Source organism: Mytilus galloprovincialis, chromosome 12 (genome assembly GCF_965363235.1).
Source record: "Mytilus galloprovincialis chromosome 12, xbMytGall1.hap1.1, whole genome shotgun sequence".
NCBI classification, from domain to species: domain Eukaryota; kingdom Metazoa; phylum Mollusca; class Bivalvia; order Mytilida; family Mytilidae; genus Mytilus; species Mytilus galloprovincialis.
Genome location: NC_134849.1, coordinates 43,131,296 through 43,147,190, shown reverse-complemented (window position 1 = coordinate 43,147,190; position 15,895 = coordinate 43,131,296). Strand labels below are relative to the sequence as shown.

At 32.6% G+C, this 15,895-nt stretch overlaps 1 long non-coding RNA gene across 1 annotated transcript; it reads right to left on the bottom strand.

Annotated features, from left to right (window-relative positions):
• Positions 1-2,420: 2,420 nt before the first annotated feature.
• Positions 2,421-14,343, bottom strand: LOC143053840 (uncharacterized). Its single transcript, XR_012971475.1, has 5 exons — positions 14,054-14,343; positions 12,994-13,314; positions 12,055-12,096; positions 10,050-10,100; positions 2,421-5,580 (listed from the first exon to the last, which is right to left on the bottom strand). It is a non-coding gene; the product is annotated as an uncharacterized LOC143053840 (long non-coding RNA).
• Between the last annotated feature and the right edge of the window lie 1,552 nt (positions 14,344-15,895).

The following is a 15,895-nucleotide window of genomic DNA, read 5'->3' as shown; positions in this document are numbered from 1 at the left end:
TCAAACTAATTGCAACAGAAAATGTTTTTGGTTCTAATCTATAACATTATGCCCTTTATATACACAGTTAAATGTCCGATGAAATCTAACTTGAGGAAAACTCAACATCGGCATTTTTAATTTCCTATGGAAATTAACATTGGAAGGGGAGAATACTCTTGAAAAAATGAGTCTTTTTTGGTCAGTTTTTGGATGTTTTTCTTGAAATTTATGTAAATTATGATACTTTGATGGGGTTTTAAGTTTATATTTGACTAAATTATTTAATTTTCTGCTCATGAAATGTACAAAACCAAAGTGTTATGGGTAGTTTTATTTTTTCATGCATTTTTCTTAAAAGAAATTGCAAATTTGAAGCTTTGTAACCATTTAAAAAAAAAATAATGTGAAAATTTGGTATTGTTTATATCTGTATATTATATTTTTTCAGCAACTTACTAATCTAAAGAAACTTTAAACCACAAAAAGAAGAATACATGCTTTATCATTTTTATCAAATTTGAGATTCTTTACCTTGACATGTTGAAAAATTCAATAAACGGTCAACTAATGAATTACGAAATTTAGATTATAGCTTGATAAAAGATTTGAAAACACCTTAAGAGTTGTTTGTTATAATCTAAAGACCGCTAAAAAATCAAGAATCAATCCATTCTGATGATTAGAAGCTGTAAAGTTATAATTTTGTATCAATTTTTATTGATGTTTCTGTCTTTTTTGCAAGAGTTATCTCCCTTTTCAATGCAAATCTCCATAGGAATTTTAAATGGTGATTTTTTAGGTCTTCCTCAAGTTAGATTTTATGGGACTTTTTTCTGTGTATATTTGGGGTATAATGATAAAGATTAAAACTTTAAAATCTTCTGTTGCAATTACTTTCAGGTTAGGGTCAAATTTATACTAGATTGACTGGACTAAAGTAATTGGAAACAAAATGGTAATAAAAGATATTTACACAAAAAAAAATGGTCATTCCCTTTTAAATGCAATCTGAAACAGGTTCTGGAATAGTAATATGAAATAAACAACATGGAATAAACAAATTTTACCATTTCTGAATGTGTCTCGCATGCACACACTTCAAAGTTGTTTCCAGAGACCATGTAAGAAATTTTAGCAACATGTTTTATCAAACTGTAAACCTAAAAAAGATACTCTTAAGGACCAATCACATTCAAGTGTGTGTTGATATGCTTATCATATAAGAATGTTATGTCTACAAAAATTAATTGCTTGATTTTTAAATAAAATATTTCAAATTGCTTGACATTATTTCTCCATGCTTACAAATTTTAAAATATTTCAGGTAAATGAGGCTTCTTTATTGTCTCCAGGACAACATACACTGAGTATTGGTAAAAAAATGGATAAGAAATTGAAAAGAGAAAGAGAAAGGCAAAATACAAAAGAATTTAAAAGAAGGCGTATTCAGTTGAAAAAGCAAAAGAAAAAATCTGAGTTTAGGTCAAAGGTGAAAGAAGGCACAACTTATGAAAACAATGCAGAAGTTAATGAACCCATGCCAGATATTCAGGAAATACCCTCACCATCAACCATAAATGATTCTGACAACTTTGTATTTTTTTATTTGGAAACTACTGGTTTGTCAAGGAACAGTGACATAACTCAAATTGCTGCAGCCTGTGGTTCAAATGCATTTCAACGCTATGTTATTCCAAGAACGGAAATTACTCAAGAAGCAAGTGCAATAACTGGCATAACATTTTCACATTCTACAAACAAAATGTATGTAAATGGAACACTTGTTGAAACATGGTCTGTTGAGCAGTCATTGATAGATTTTATTGATTTTTTAAAACTTAATGACAGACCTATATTAGTTGGACATAATATTGCTAATTTTGATATGTTGGTGTTAGAGAATAGATTAAAGGAATTCCATTTATTTTCAACTTTTTCTGCTTGTGCAAAAGGATTTATTGACACCTTAAAAGTTTCTAAACGTGTCATTCCAAAACATGAAGTAGAAAATTACAAGCAACAGACTCTTGTTAAAGAAATTTTACAGTCGACTTACAGTGCACATAATGCAAAAGAAGATGTTCTTTCGTTGGAAAAACTTTTTGAAGTTAAGCTTCAGGAAAAATGTATTAATGAAGATCTTTATAATCTGAACTATAATCATGCAAAGATATCATTAAAACCTTTAATTGATAGGAAAATTATAAATTCATTGATATGTTCAAAATTGGCAAGAAGTGGAGTCCATTTGTGTCATTTAAAGATTGCAAATGCTCGAGATGAGAATGGAGTAAAAGCTGTTTTGACAGATAATCATGTAACCGCTAAATATGCCGGACCTATCATTCAGTTTTTGACAGTACCAGAGGAGTAAACAATATTATATATGTTATGACTTGTTATGTTGCTACAAATTAGAGTCTTGATGATATATAGGTTTTTTTTATCATTTAATATTACTCTATTTGAAAACTATATGTTGGAATATATATGATAATTATCAGTGAGGTGCGAAAATTTACATTATTTTTAATAAATATGTATAAAACTGCTATTATTTGTGTTTTATTTACATTTTCAACATTATTTATGTACTAAATGAAGAACAAACCTTTCAAAAAACTTTTAAAGCCTGAAAAAAATCCAGGATTTTTACTTCAGGTATGTATTCATTCACATATGTGATCTGCCAACTTTGGTGGCCGTTACCATGGAAACGAATCTGGTGACATCATATTTTTAACTCAAATTTTGATAGAGGCCATTTCATAGTATATGAATACAAATTTTAAGAAAAATTCATTGGTGAAAAAAAAAATTACTTTATTTGTAGGGATCCACCTTAATGTCTTTCTCATTGTTAATTTCTGATCACAAAAATGTTTCCCATCTGGGTGCGGGAATTTTTCGCTACATTGAAGACTAGTTGGTGACCTTCTGCTGTTGTCTTTTCTATGTTCGGGTTGTTGTCTTTTTGACACATTCCCCATTTCCATTCTCAATTTTTTTCCCATGACAGTTTTGGTTCGTCAATTTCCAGCTTTTTCAAAACTTTCATTATCTCTAAATGCTTGTTTTTTTCAGCAATCTCCATAGGTGAAACGTTGTTTACCATGCGTAAATGGGCATTCGCTTTGCAAGTTAACAACTTTAAAACAATTTCCAAATGTCCGTTTTGACAAGCTTTGAAAAATGCTGTTTTCCCGTCTGTATCTGACATATCTAAACTAGCTCCAGCTTCAATCAACTGAGAAACAACATTGGAATGACCGTTTTGTGCGGCTAGATAAAGAGACGATACGCCATCAGATGTGCATCTGTTAATGTTGCATCCATGTTTCAATAGTTTTTCAACGATCTCAACATCGCCATTTTGGCTAGCAATCATAAGTGGCGATGCACAATTTTCACGATGTACATTTGGGTCTGCATTGAATTTGAAGAGTAGGCACACAGTTTCATAATGACGATGTTGACACGCCATAAAAAGAGGTGATACTCCATCGCTGCGGCATGAATTAACATCTGCTTTATGTTCTATCAAATGATTTGACATCTTTATGTTACCATTTGCACATGTCATTATTAGTGGTTGTCTCCCAATATTGACGTCGGCATTGTGTTGCAACAATAGTTCCATGGCTTCAAAATGGCCTTTCGAGCACTGGCACGTTGCATACAAAGGCGAAATGTTTTTGTTATCGAGTATATTAACAGATATGTTAACTTTATCTAATAACATCCGTACAACTTCTACGTGGTTTTTGTAGCATGCAGCATGTAATGGTACCTGTCCAGTATTATTTTGACGATTAATATTAGCCCCATAATTCAACAGATTTTTCACTATTGATAGGTAGCCTTTTTCACATGCGATGAACAATGGCGAAGCATCTAATTTGGAACATAAATTGATATTGGCTTTGTAAATTAATAAATTCTGCACGATTTGAGCATGTCCATTTTGACAAGCAAAATACAACGGTGAATATCCGTTCTTATTTTGATAGTCTTTGTCTACATCGGTGTTCCTGAGGATTTCATTAACAATAGCTGTATGCCCATTTTCACATGCAACAGAGAGAGGCGAATCATCGGTATTTTTCTTTAAAGTAGCATCAGCTCCATATCTTAAAAGCATTTTTAAAAGTTCAAGATGACCATTTTCGCAAGCAATGTATAATGACGTTGTTCCATTTTCCCTTTGCATATTTATGTGTGGATGTATATAGTTGTTTCTATTAACACGCGATACGACTTCTCTCAAGTTTTTACTTTTGGCAGGAATTCCAGTGTTCTCTAGTAACCATTTTGTAAGCGAAATGTTTCCAATGAAACTGCTGAGCAACAATGGACTATCCCTGCTTTCATTGTCTGTTTTTTGTGCCAATCTTTTCTTTTCTGATGCATCTAAGTTGTTTAAGGCTTTCATTAATTTGTCAATAAATTCATGATTTTTCATGTTTATATTACAAAAAACACTGGCAGTTAGACCTTTGAACCAATCTTGTATCAACCTATCTATATAGATATCAACATGCGTGTCAAACAATGCAATTGAGAGGTTTGTGTTATTTTGAGAGGTAAAGACTGGATTCCAAATGAATCGCTCACGTATAAAATCACTACTACACTTTGAAATACACAAATCTACATTATTGCGTACAACAATCTGGGCAAGAAAATCAAATAGTTTGTCGTGAATTGTTCTGTAGATTCCATCTACTTTAGAAAGAAATGTATCTTCAAGTGTTTGAAATGAGTCTTTTAAACATTCAACTGATGTGCCTTTGTTTAATTTGCACTCGGTGAATGTTTTTTCCATAAGATCCTGCGTGTGTGTGTCTTGACTTTGTAGTTGTTTTTCAGCGATTCTGTTGTTGAATAATACACAAATGACAAGGCAGCAATATTTAAGCTTCCCACCTTCTCCTTCAATTCGAAAGCTCTCAATCTCGTTTCTGTAAAATTCGAAGGGGTTATGAAAGAACTGTTTGATTTCCTTACAATTGCTTTTCTGATATAACTTGCATAATAAGGGAAAAAAGTCAAACTGATCTGAAAGACCTTTTACATCATCAGCATGTTCTTGAAAGTACATTTCAGCTAATCTCGATAATTCCTCTTTTGTAAACTTAATTGTCTCCGAATTCAGATTACACTCGCTTGAATTGAAAAGGGATAAGGCTTTGAATTTTGCATCTTTGAATACCTGCAACCTACATGTAGCAATGATCTTGCAGGGATTTTGTTCCAAAAATGGTTGTACAATTGCTAATATTTCTTCCCACTTATCTACCTGATTGTTGTTCAGAGTAAAATGGCCGCATATGTCATCAATAACAAAAAGTGTCTTGACCCCTTTTTGTGAAAAACGTCTCAAATCTTTGGGAGTACATGTAGGAATAATACGATATCCTTCTTTCTTTAACAATAAAGCTACATGTCTCATAGTAGCTGTCTTACCAACCCCTGCATTTCCAGATACGATAACGCTAATATTATTCCTAATACGTTTAAGAACTTCGTCTGCTGCTCTGGTGCAAACAAATGAATCGTCTTCATTTCTCCACTGCTCTATAAGGACATTGTGCTGATCTGAAAGATGATGTACTAACTATTATGCATGCTGAATCAAATTAAACAATCCAGCCCCTTTTCTGTATCATTTGCTTTTTTTTAACATACCACAGTTTCAAATTTACGTTAACTCAAAAGCATCATACTCAGTAAATGACAAATATAAGAAATATGTGAAAACTTTAAACTTTATATTTTTGTCCTCCATCAGAATAAAACCTACTGCCTAGTATTAATTTGAGGTGGATTTTCCCGTGAATATGTCATTATCATTAAGACATTTTTGAGTAGATTACACCTTTCTTCGAATTGAATAGTGTTGTTCAGAACTTTACAAAGTACACTTTTAAAGAAATGTAAAACCTCATACTGTATTGTTAATTTAAAAAAAATCATGGTGCATGTTTAAAGTGCATAGAACACAAATTTACAGAGTAAGGTCGGCGAAGTTGTCATCTTATTGTATCGGTCACTCACAAGAATACAAAAGTGAAAACCAGCTAGATCTCAGCAGTCAGTTGGTTAAAGAATTTTACAATCAGTAAACAAAAAATGGGGGATACATTCGTGATTTGCAATACTCAGTAAAATCTTCAGGCAGGGAACCTATATTTGACCTTAGTTTAGAAGTGCAATGCACCAATTGTCCAACATGATTAGTTTATATGAAAGTGCCTATAAATAGCAATACATAACAAAAAAAAATATTTGAATGTGAGTTATTCAGTACAAAGATTAATACAATTAAAACAATACAATTATGAATTGCCTAACAATGTAATAGGATCACACCTAATTATTAAGGATGAAAATGTTAAAATGTTAAAAATATTTACGATGTGAAAAAAAGTAATCGCAATATTTTGCTAACTTAAAATGTATGAAAATTGTATCATAGAAAACAAATTGCAAAATCTGAAAAGAATATTTTTAAGTAAAAATTGGTGTAGCATGTTTGTTTTCCAAAATACTATTGAAATCGTATTTCCCTAGGATTTTCAATTTTCGTGCCGAAGATCTGTGGTTCTCTCCGGTAATCATGAGCATGCATTTATCGAGGTGAAGTCGGAAGTAGATAAGAATTTGTTTAGCATGATCGAATGGACAAATTTTATCATTTTGTACTGCTCACCTTTATCAATCGATGGGCAGTCCATTCCCGAAATCGAATAAGAAGTCACATGAACGAAGAAGTTTGTCTGACGTTAAAATACGTAGTCCAATAGCTCAAGGCTACATGGACACACACAGTGTACCTATTCCCCATAATATATTTTTTTATGTTTGAAACCTCGTTTTAAGAAAAAAGACCTTTACAACTATATATCATGATAAGCATATCTACGTCGACACGAAGCCCATTATATGAAGAAATGTCGAACTGTCACTACTGCTGGTATCCAATCAACTGTTCTGAAGCTCGAAATAATGTAATTTATAAAATTATATTTTCTGAGTGTTAGAACACCATTGTATGTGTATCTACATTAAAAATTATTGTACGTTAGTTTTGGAGGACAATTGATTCAAACTAGGGAGGCACATGCATAAGGTTGGGGAGGAGGGCTGTAAATAAAGGCAACAGTAGTATACCGCTGTTCAAAACTCATAAATCCATGGACAAAAAACAAAATCGGGGTAACAAACCAAAACCGAGCGAAACGCATTAAATATAAGAGGAGAACAACGACACAACATCGAAACGCAACACACACAGAAACAGACCAATCATCAGACAAAACACCACGAGAATAACAAATGTAACATGAAAACCAAATACATGAATTTGGGATAGACAAGTACCGTGCCACGTCTTATCTCAATGTAAGGCCAGAATATAATTTAAAATAAGGCATGACAGGAGTTTTGAGTAAAATAAAGGCAGGATATAAGCTATATGTCTGGCTAGCTAAATAGTCGAGAAGATAACAGATCAAATGATTCAAGATAATTTTAGATGGATGGCAATTCTAAAGTACTATCGGTAAATCAATGCTATATTTCATGTGCCGCATGAACGTCCCTATTAAGTAAGACAGTCTAAGCTTGACACATTGATACTTAAACTTTACGAGATATCAATATTTTTTTTTTCTATCAAATTCAAACAGTGGAAGCTTTCTGAAGTCAGTTCATATGATATCAGTGCTAATCCATCATTTTTTTCCAATCAGCTGTATGTCCTTTATGATAAAGAATGGAGTGCAATTGTGTTGAAAAATTGTAAGCATATAATGGCATTGTAACAGTACTAGAACATATTTACATCAACATCAAAAGGTAAGGTGGAGACTGTGGACTGCTGATTCAAAATAATATAGATTTCTTTGTAACCACTTTCATGATGATAGGTGTAAAATGATCGGCATTGTACAGCTTAATACAAACCCTAGCAGTCAAATCCATAATAGTTGGGAAAAGGAAAATTGAGAATGGAATGGGGAATGTGTCAAAGAGACAACAACCCCACCATAGAACAGACAACAACAGAAGGTCACCAACAGGTCTTCAATGCCGCGAGAAATACCTGCACCCGGAGGCGTCCTTCAGCAGGCTCCTTAAGACTTATATATACTAGTTCAGTGATAATGAACGCCATACTAAGCTCCAAATTGTACACAAGAAACTAAAATTAAAAATAATACAAGACTAACAAAGGCCAGAAGCTCCTGACTTGGGACAGGCGCAAACATGCGGCGGGGTTAAACATGTTTATGAGATTTCAACCCTCGCCTATACCTCTAGCCAACGTAGAAAAGTAAATGTATAGCAATACGCACATTAAAATTCAGTTCAAGGGAAGTACTAGTCTGATTTCAGAAGATGTAACTAAAGAAAATAAACAAAACGATACATAAAAAACAACAGACTACTATCAGTTTACTGACATGCCAGCTCCAGACTTCAATTAAACTGAATGAAAGATTATGTCTTCATCATATGAATATTAAGTACAATCCTTCCCGTTAGGGGTTTAGTATCATACCATCATAGCATATATGAGAAAAACATACCCGTGTCATGCCAACAACTGTTTTTTTTTTTAAATAGATGTGTTTAGTTCTGATGCAAAAACCCTATAAGTGAATCAATATTAACGCCAAAATATGCAATCTTTAATGACCTGACAACAGTATCGTAACTATATCACTTCTTAATAAGTCTATTTTAAAGTTTTGTTAGCTTCTGAGGTGAATACTGACACTTCAATCAGCTTGATACAGGGATTGGGTTTATTTTTGAATATTTGACACATCATAGGTTTCTGACACAGATTAATATGGTCTACAACGTAAAGAAATCAAATTGTACATTTAACTTTTATTGTCAAATATCATTAATCTAAATACATAGATTAAACATATCGTACAATCGAATACTTAGTTATTCTAACTTTGTTGAAATTATACTGAGTCTACCTTGTGACATTAATTTGGACCGTATTTAAGAGGTTTTATTTTTGTTAAATGTTTAAGAATTGTACTATACATAATGCAGTATAGTACCTAATATTGAAACGTTACCTTAAAATGTTAATATAAAAAAGTTAAATCAGAATCAATCTTAAACTCCAGTGTCACTGGGTCACATCTCTTTTGGATATAAGAACCACTATATATCTTGAATATCTGTTTGATTTGGCAGGGTATTTACGTTTCAACACTTGTAATATAGTAATATGTTTGTTTTGTATATAATATTAAGAAAATCGAACAACTACCATTTTTCTTCGTACTAAAAACTTTTTAAAAGCAGTTATAGACTCAGGCCTTAATTTTTACCCAGCCTTAGATTGCAGATACGGGTCGACCGCAACAACTAAGGTCTTACTGTTATAGAAAAAGTAAAATCACAAAAATACTGAACAAAGAGGAAAATGCAATCGGAAAGTCCATAATCACATGGCAAAATCTAATGACAAAACACACAAAAAGCGAATGGACAAGAACTGTCATATTCCTGTCTTGGTACAGGCATTTTCAAATGTAAATGTAAAAATGTAGATTAAACCTGGTTTTATAGCGCCAAACCTCTTCCTTTGGTGACAGTCTCATCAAATTCCGTTATATTTACAATGATGAGTGAACTAAACAGACATAAAAAATAAAATAGTCAAAATACGGGTACAGCAGTCATGATCGTGTTACAATTTTAAAAGGCACAAATCAACAGAACTCAAAAACATCTATCTACAAACACATTCATTGATTAGCGTGTTTGACGTCAGAAAATTGTATACGTCACATATATTTGTCTTTCCATGTATATACAAACAATTTTAAAATTTCACACGGGCAATGTTAGCATACAGCGTAAAAAAATCAATAGTATGAAAGGTTTAATTTCAGAAATAGACCGATATTTAAAATAATCCAAAAGTTATATAGAATTTATAAGAATCCACAAATAGTTCATGCCACTACGCGATTGAATAATTTTGACGTTTGTGGTTCAACGTATTTTCTACTTCATAATAGATATATTACCTTGTATGTTCCTTGGTATTATATTTTCAGTTTGCTCACGTTTGTGTATATCTAAAAATCGAACAAAATATCTGTAGAAAAATTACTTCACGAATATGATATAAACAGATACAAATAAGGAAAAATAGTTATCAAAGGTAAAAAGGTCTTGCACGATGGGTTAGACTAAATAAATATAAACATTGCGTTGTCCTCTACAATCGCACCACCTGATTCGTGGTACACTTGTCCTATATCCGATAACAATGAAAGAAAGAAATAGTTGCACTAATAATACATTCAAAAGGTAGTCCTACTATACTTTTATATTATTCAATTTTTACAGGTTTTATGAAAAGCAGTCCCACATGTGGTAGCAAAGAAATTGTAACTACTAAATAGCGATACAATGTAATGATGATTTGTTGATACACCTACATGTATATTATTCACAATTAATGAAAACAAAAATAATCAGCTTGTCTCAAATAGTAGTTGAATAAAAGTGCATGATTAAAAAACTTATATATACGTTTTCCTATTTATTTGTATTGTAGTCCTGTAATATTATGTTGTCATTTCTATGTTATATTTAACATTGCAATTAAAGTGTGAGGTTTGGCATGCCACAAAACCAGGTTCAACCTACCATTTTTTCCTTTAAAAATGTCCTGTACCAAGTCAGGAATATGGCCATTGTTATATTATAGTTCGTTTCTGTATGTGTTACAATTTAACGTTGCGTCGTTTGTTTTCTCTTATTTTTGAGTGTAAATTGACATTGCGATAAGACGTGTCACGGTACTTGTCTATCCCAAATTCATGTACATGTATTTGGTTTTGATGTTATATTTGTTATTCTCGTGGGATTTTGTCTGATGCTTGGTCCGTTTCTGTGTGTGTTAGTTACATTGTAGTGTTGTGTCGTTGTTCTCCTCTTATATTTATGCGTTTCCGTCAGTTTTAGTTTGTTATCCCGATTTTGTTTTTTGTTCATGGATTTATGAGTTTGAACAGCGGTATACTACTGTTGCCTTTATTTATATAATAATTCATTGTGATAGTTTAACAATGCAAAAGGATGGTATATTATCATTAGTCTTACATTTTACATACTATATTTTATGACAAAATTCATCAAGGTGTTTAAAAAATACTTATAGTTAAAGCCGGTTCATAATTTTGATTTTTAATGATGAGGAATTTTGAATCTTCAATGCTCTTCAACTTCGTTCTTGTTTGGCTTCATAAATATTTTGATATGAGCGTCACTGACGAGTCTTGTGTAGACGAAACGCGCGTCTGGCGTACTAAATTATAATCCAGGTACCTTTGATAACTAATTACACCACAAGGTTGATGCCACTGCTTGTTGACGTTTCGTCCTCGAGGGTATCACCAGCCCAGTAGTCAACATTTCGGTGTTGACATGAGTAACAATAATGTGGTCATTTTTATAAATTTCCTGTTTTACAAAACTTTGAATTTTTCGAAAAACTAAGGATTTTCTTATTATAAGCATAGATTACCTTAGTCGTATTTGGCACAACTTTTTGGAATTTTGGATCCTCAATGCTCTTCAACTTCGCACTTGTTTGGCTTTATTTATATTTATATTTATTTTGAAATGAGCGTCACTGATGAGTCTTATGTAGACGAAACGCGCGTCTGGCGTACTAAATTATAATCCTGGTACATGTACCTTTGATAACTAACTATTAATGAAGAAATTAGTCTCTCAATTGATACAAACACTCATTTTTCTTTCATCTGTACGCTACATTATTCAGCCTGTCACAAGTCAGGAGCCTCTTACCTTTGTTAGTCTTGTACGTGTTGTATGATTTATGTATTTGATTTTCGTTCATTTATATGTTTTATAGTTTTGTGTGACGTTCGTTTTCACCTAACTACTACACAATTTTATATAGGGGAAATCTACGTAAAGTAGAGTAATAGTTATGTCGCTTTTACCGGATATCCTTAAAAATTAACCGTTAAAATAATTTCTGTAATTTACATGTACCTCTTGTGTGTTTTTCTTTATTTTCTTTTGCTGTTATTCTCCCTTTAGAATACAAAATTGATAAACGTCCTATTTGCATAGTAACTCATTTATCGCATAATTAATACGGATTGTAAAGAATGCACATTTTAATTATATAATCATACATTTTAGGATTTGTATGCATTCTAAAACAAGTTGTGCAGAAAAAAAACAACAGTTGTATCAAATTTCATTCTGTGTTGATCCGTGTTTGTGGTGTACTTTTATTTTACTAAAGACAAATGCCGTTTTCATTGTTCGAGTTCTTTTCATTGACTACAACGTAGTATATTCCCCTTTCTGTCACTAAATAAAATTAACCTATAGGTCAGCATTTTGCTCTTTTTTTGGATTTACATGTACCTTCACCAGAAATGCCAAAACGTAAACCTTTTGAATTCAATGGATATTAAGACCTTTTAAAAGAGCTTCCTTATACAAAAGAGGGTACAAATAGGAAAAATTCTAAGGCAACTTTTCCAATGTTCTATATTTGAGGCAATGATTCTTCAACCCTGATTTGAAAGAGAAAAAGCTCCAGATTATCTTCAAATAGTACTGTTTTGTCATCAGTACATAAGATATATCTTTTTAACCACGACAGAACTTCAAAAAACAAAACAAAGCCAGTGTTTGTATTTTATTAACTGTAATCTACGATTAAGTTATATAGGGGTTGTCTGGATTACAATCTACATTTTTGTGTTGTTTTCCTTAATTTAACAAAATGTAGTTTATATCATGCAAAAGATGAAGAAAGGGTATGCTTTACAGAGATTTTTTGTCAAGCTGCAGATTGTGCAAAAGTATCAGAGTTTGTCTAGATTTCACTCGAAAAAACAAAATTTGTTTAAAAGAAATATTTAAGATTACACATGAGATAAAATAATAAAAAGTAAAAAAGAGATCACAAATTACCAATGTGTATCTTTATCTTGTCCTCTTCGGTAACTTCAGTGTTCTTTATACGTTTTGAAAGTTCTTCATAACAAGTATCCTCTTCTAAAGCTGAAAGGAAATATGTATAAGCATCAGCGTTCTTGTACATCAGCTTAGTTAAAAGTAGTCTATTGCATTGTTCCTTGGTGTTACCTGGGGCACACACCTCAGCCTGGTCTTCTAAGCATAATACTTCGTCACTAATGAGATGATCTACTATCGTGTTTGTAGTGGCTAATTCATTGACCAATATTTTGAAATTCTTTTGTAGTTTGATGGTATGACTGCTTAAATCCATTACTGAAATTACAAAAGATCGAAATTAAATCAAGTATAAGTTTGCTTTTTACAATTAAAAATGTTTTACAACATGATGTTTAATTCAAAAACTTGAGAAAGCCAAAAAAGAAAGAAAATGGAAAAGTTTTACGCGTTTATGTATTGATCAACATGAAAACTTTTAACGTGAGATTACCCCCCCCCCCTTTTTGGTTGGGTTCGTTTTGCTTAGTCTTTATTTTGCTATGTTGTGTTTTCTGTACTCTTATTTGTCTATTTGTCTTTTTATTTCTAGTCATTGCGTTGTCAGAATATTTTCTATCTATGGGGTTGACTCTCCCTCTGGTATCTTTATTCCCTTCATTGTTTTTTAAGAACTGTATTTATTTGGGCAGAAGAGGACTACCGGCAATTGACTGTCATTTAGTAAAGTGACGTATTTGTATATTTTTGCGTTCACCCATGCAAATGTTCAGGTAATAAAATATTTAGAAAATAACTGACTTCTAGAAAAAGCTATCAATACAACTTTCCCTATCCCCACTGAAACCAGCTTAACCATGCTAGCTTATTAAAAAGCAAACCACAAAAAAAAAACCAATAACTAGAAACAAAGTCCTCGATTTTTTTGTTTAATGAAGTTGATATTTTGAGAAATCCAAGAAAAATATTACAAAGATAAGTTTCCCAAGAGCAACAACGTCAACCAACAACACTATGTAAAAAAGAATTAACTTCAAGTAATAAAGTAGCCATCTACCTTCAAATACAGCTAGATTGTAATCGCCTTCAAAATCGTAGTTCTTCATTTTGGACACAAGATCTATCTTACTTCGGTCAAATTCTATAAGTTCTTCTTTAAAGGTTTGAAAGGTACCGTATGGTCTGGCCATTAGAATGTTAAGAATCATGCTATTTCGTTCTGACAAGCGTCGTTCATTCATTATATCTTCTCTGTCTTCAATCGTCAGGCAGCATTTAGAGATAAGTCCATCCAAAACAGTCGTGTCAAGCGTGACATTGTGTAAAAACTCGTCATAGTTTGGACCTGTATCGTGTTAATAAAAATCTTCAGAAAGTTAACTAAGTAATATGTATTACCAATTTCGGGCTTATATCTTAAGAAGTTACAGATACTTAGGTTTTCATATGTTCTATTACGTGAATATTGAAAATGCTTCCCTTAAAAATGTAGAATGAATACAATGGAATAACATGAATAAGGCATATATTCAATTACAAGCTTTTTTATCCACGAAAAGACCAGAAGAGAAAATCCTTCCTATTAGAGCCTACGTATCAATATAACGAGTTTTCCTTTTTACGAGTTCTCCTGTTTGTTTTGTATACTTAAATTATAAAGAACCCATACGAAACCTCACAATAAGTTATCGGCTTGATGTTCCACTAAACCATTATCCCATATTCCTTAAAAGAGGGACGAAAGATACCAGAGGGACAGTCAAAATCGTAAATTTAAAACAAACTGACAACGCCATGGCTAAAACTGAAAAAGACAAACAAACAACAGCACACATGACACAACATAGAAACCCAAAGAATAAACAACACGAACCCCACCAGGTGCTCCGGAAGGGTAAGCAGATCCTGCTCCACATGTGGCATCCGTCGTGTTGCTTATGTGATAACAAATCCCGTAAATAGTCTAATTCGGTAGGTCACATTCATGAAAGGGAAGGGGATTGTAGTTACGACGTTAGGAACATATTCGAAATCATTTGTGAAACGGTTATTCCATAACGGTCAACCAACTCGTGATGGCGATCGTAAAATTTACGGAGAGATGATTTCAACTTCACCATTTGGAACTCTTGGTTTAATAGCTTCCTTGTGAGCAGCAACCCTCTATCAAGAAAATCATGATAGGAAATGCAAGCACGGGAATATCGTATCAATTGGGAGATATATACCCCGTATGCAGGCGCTACTGGAATGTTGCTACTTAGAAATGGAAAGTTCACAATTGAAAAGCTGAAATCATCTCTTTTGTCATACAGTTTTGTTTTCAACCGACCCTCATTGTCAATTTCTAGATGTAAGTCAAGATATGAGGCCGACTTAACTGTATCTGTAGTATCTTTTATCTCTAGCTCGATGGGATAGGTGCGTTCCACATAGTCACCAAATTTTGAATTATTTAGTGAAAGAACATCATCTATAAGCGGAAAGAAGAGTTAAAGGATATTGCTAACTTTTTATCTTTCTTCCTAAGAAGTTCCTGCATGAAGTCAGCCTCATAATAAGAAAGAAACAAGTCGGCAAGAAGTGGGGCACAGTTTGTTCCCGTTGGAATGCCGACAGTCTGTTGAAAAACATGTTCTCCGAACGTAACAAATATGCTGTCAATCAAAAAATCAAGCATCTTGATAATATCAGTTTCAAAGAATTTTTTAAACTATCCTGATTACAAATATACATAGTTTAAACCCTATTGAAAACAGGAATAGACGAATTGTGTCTTTTTATACTGTTAGAATACATGGTGTTTAAAAAAAAAAAAAAGGTTATGACGTTACGCGCGATGTTCGTACCGCATTGGAAAATCGATGTAGTTGGCAAGATGCAAGTCCAAAATATACAA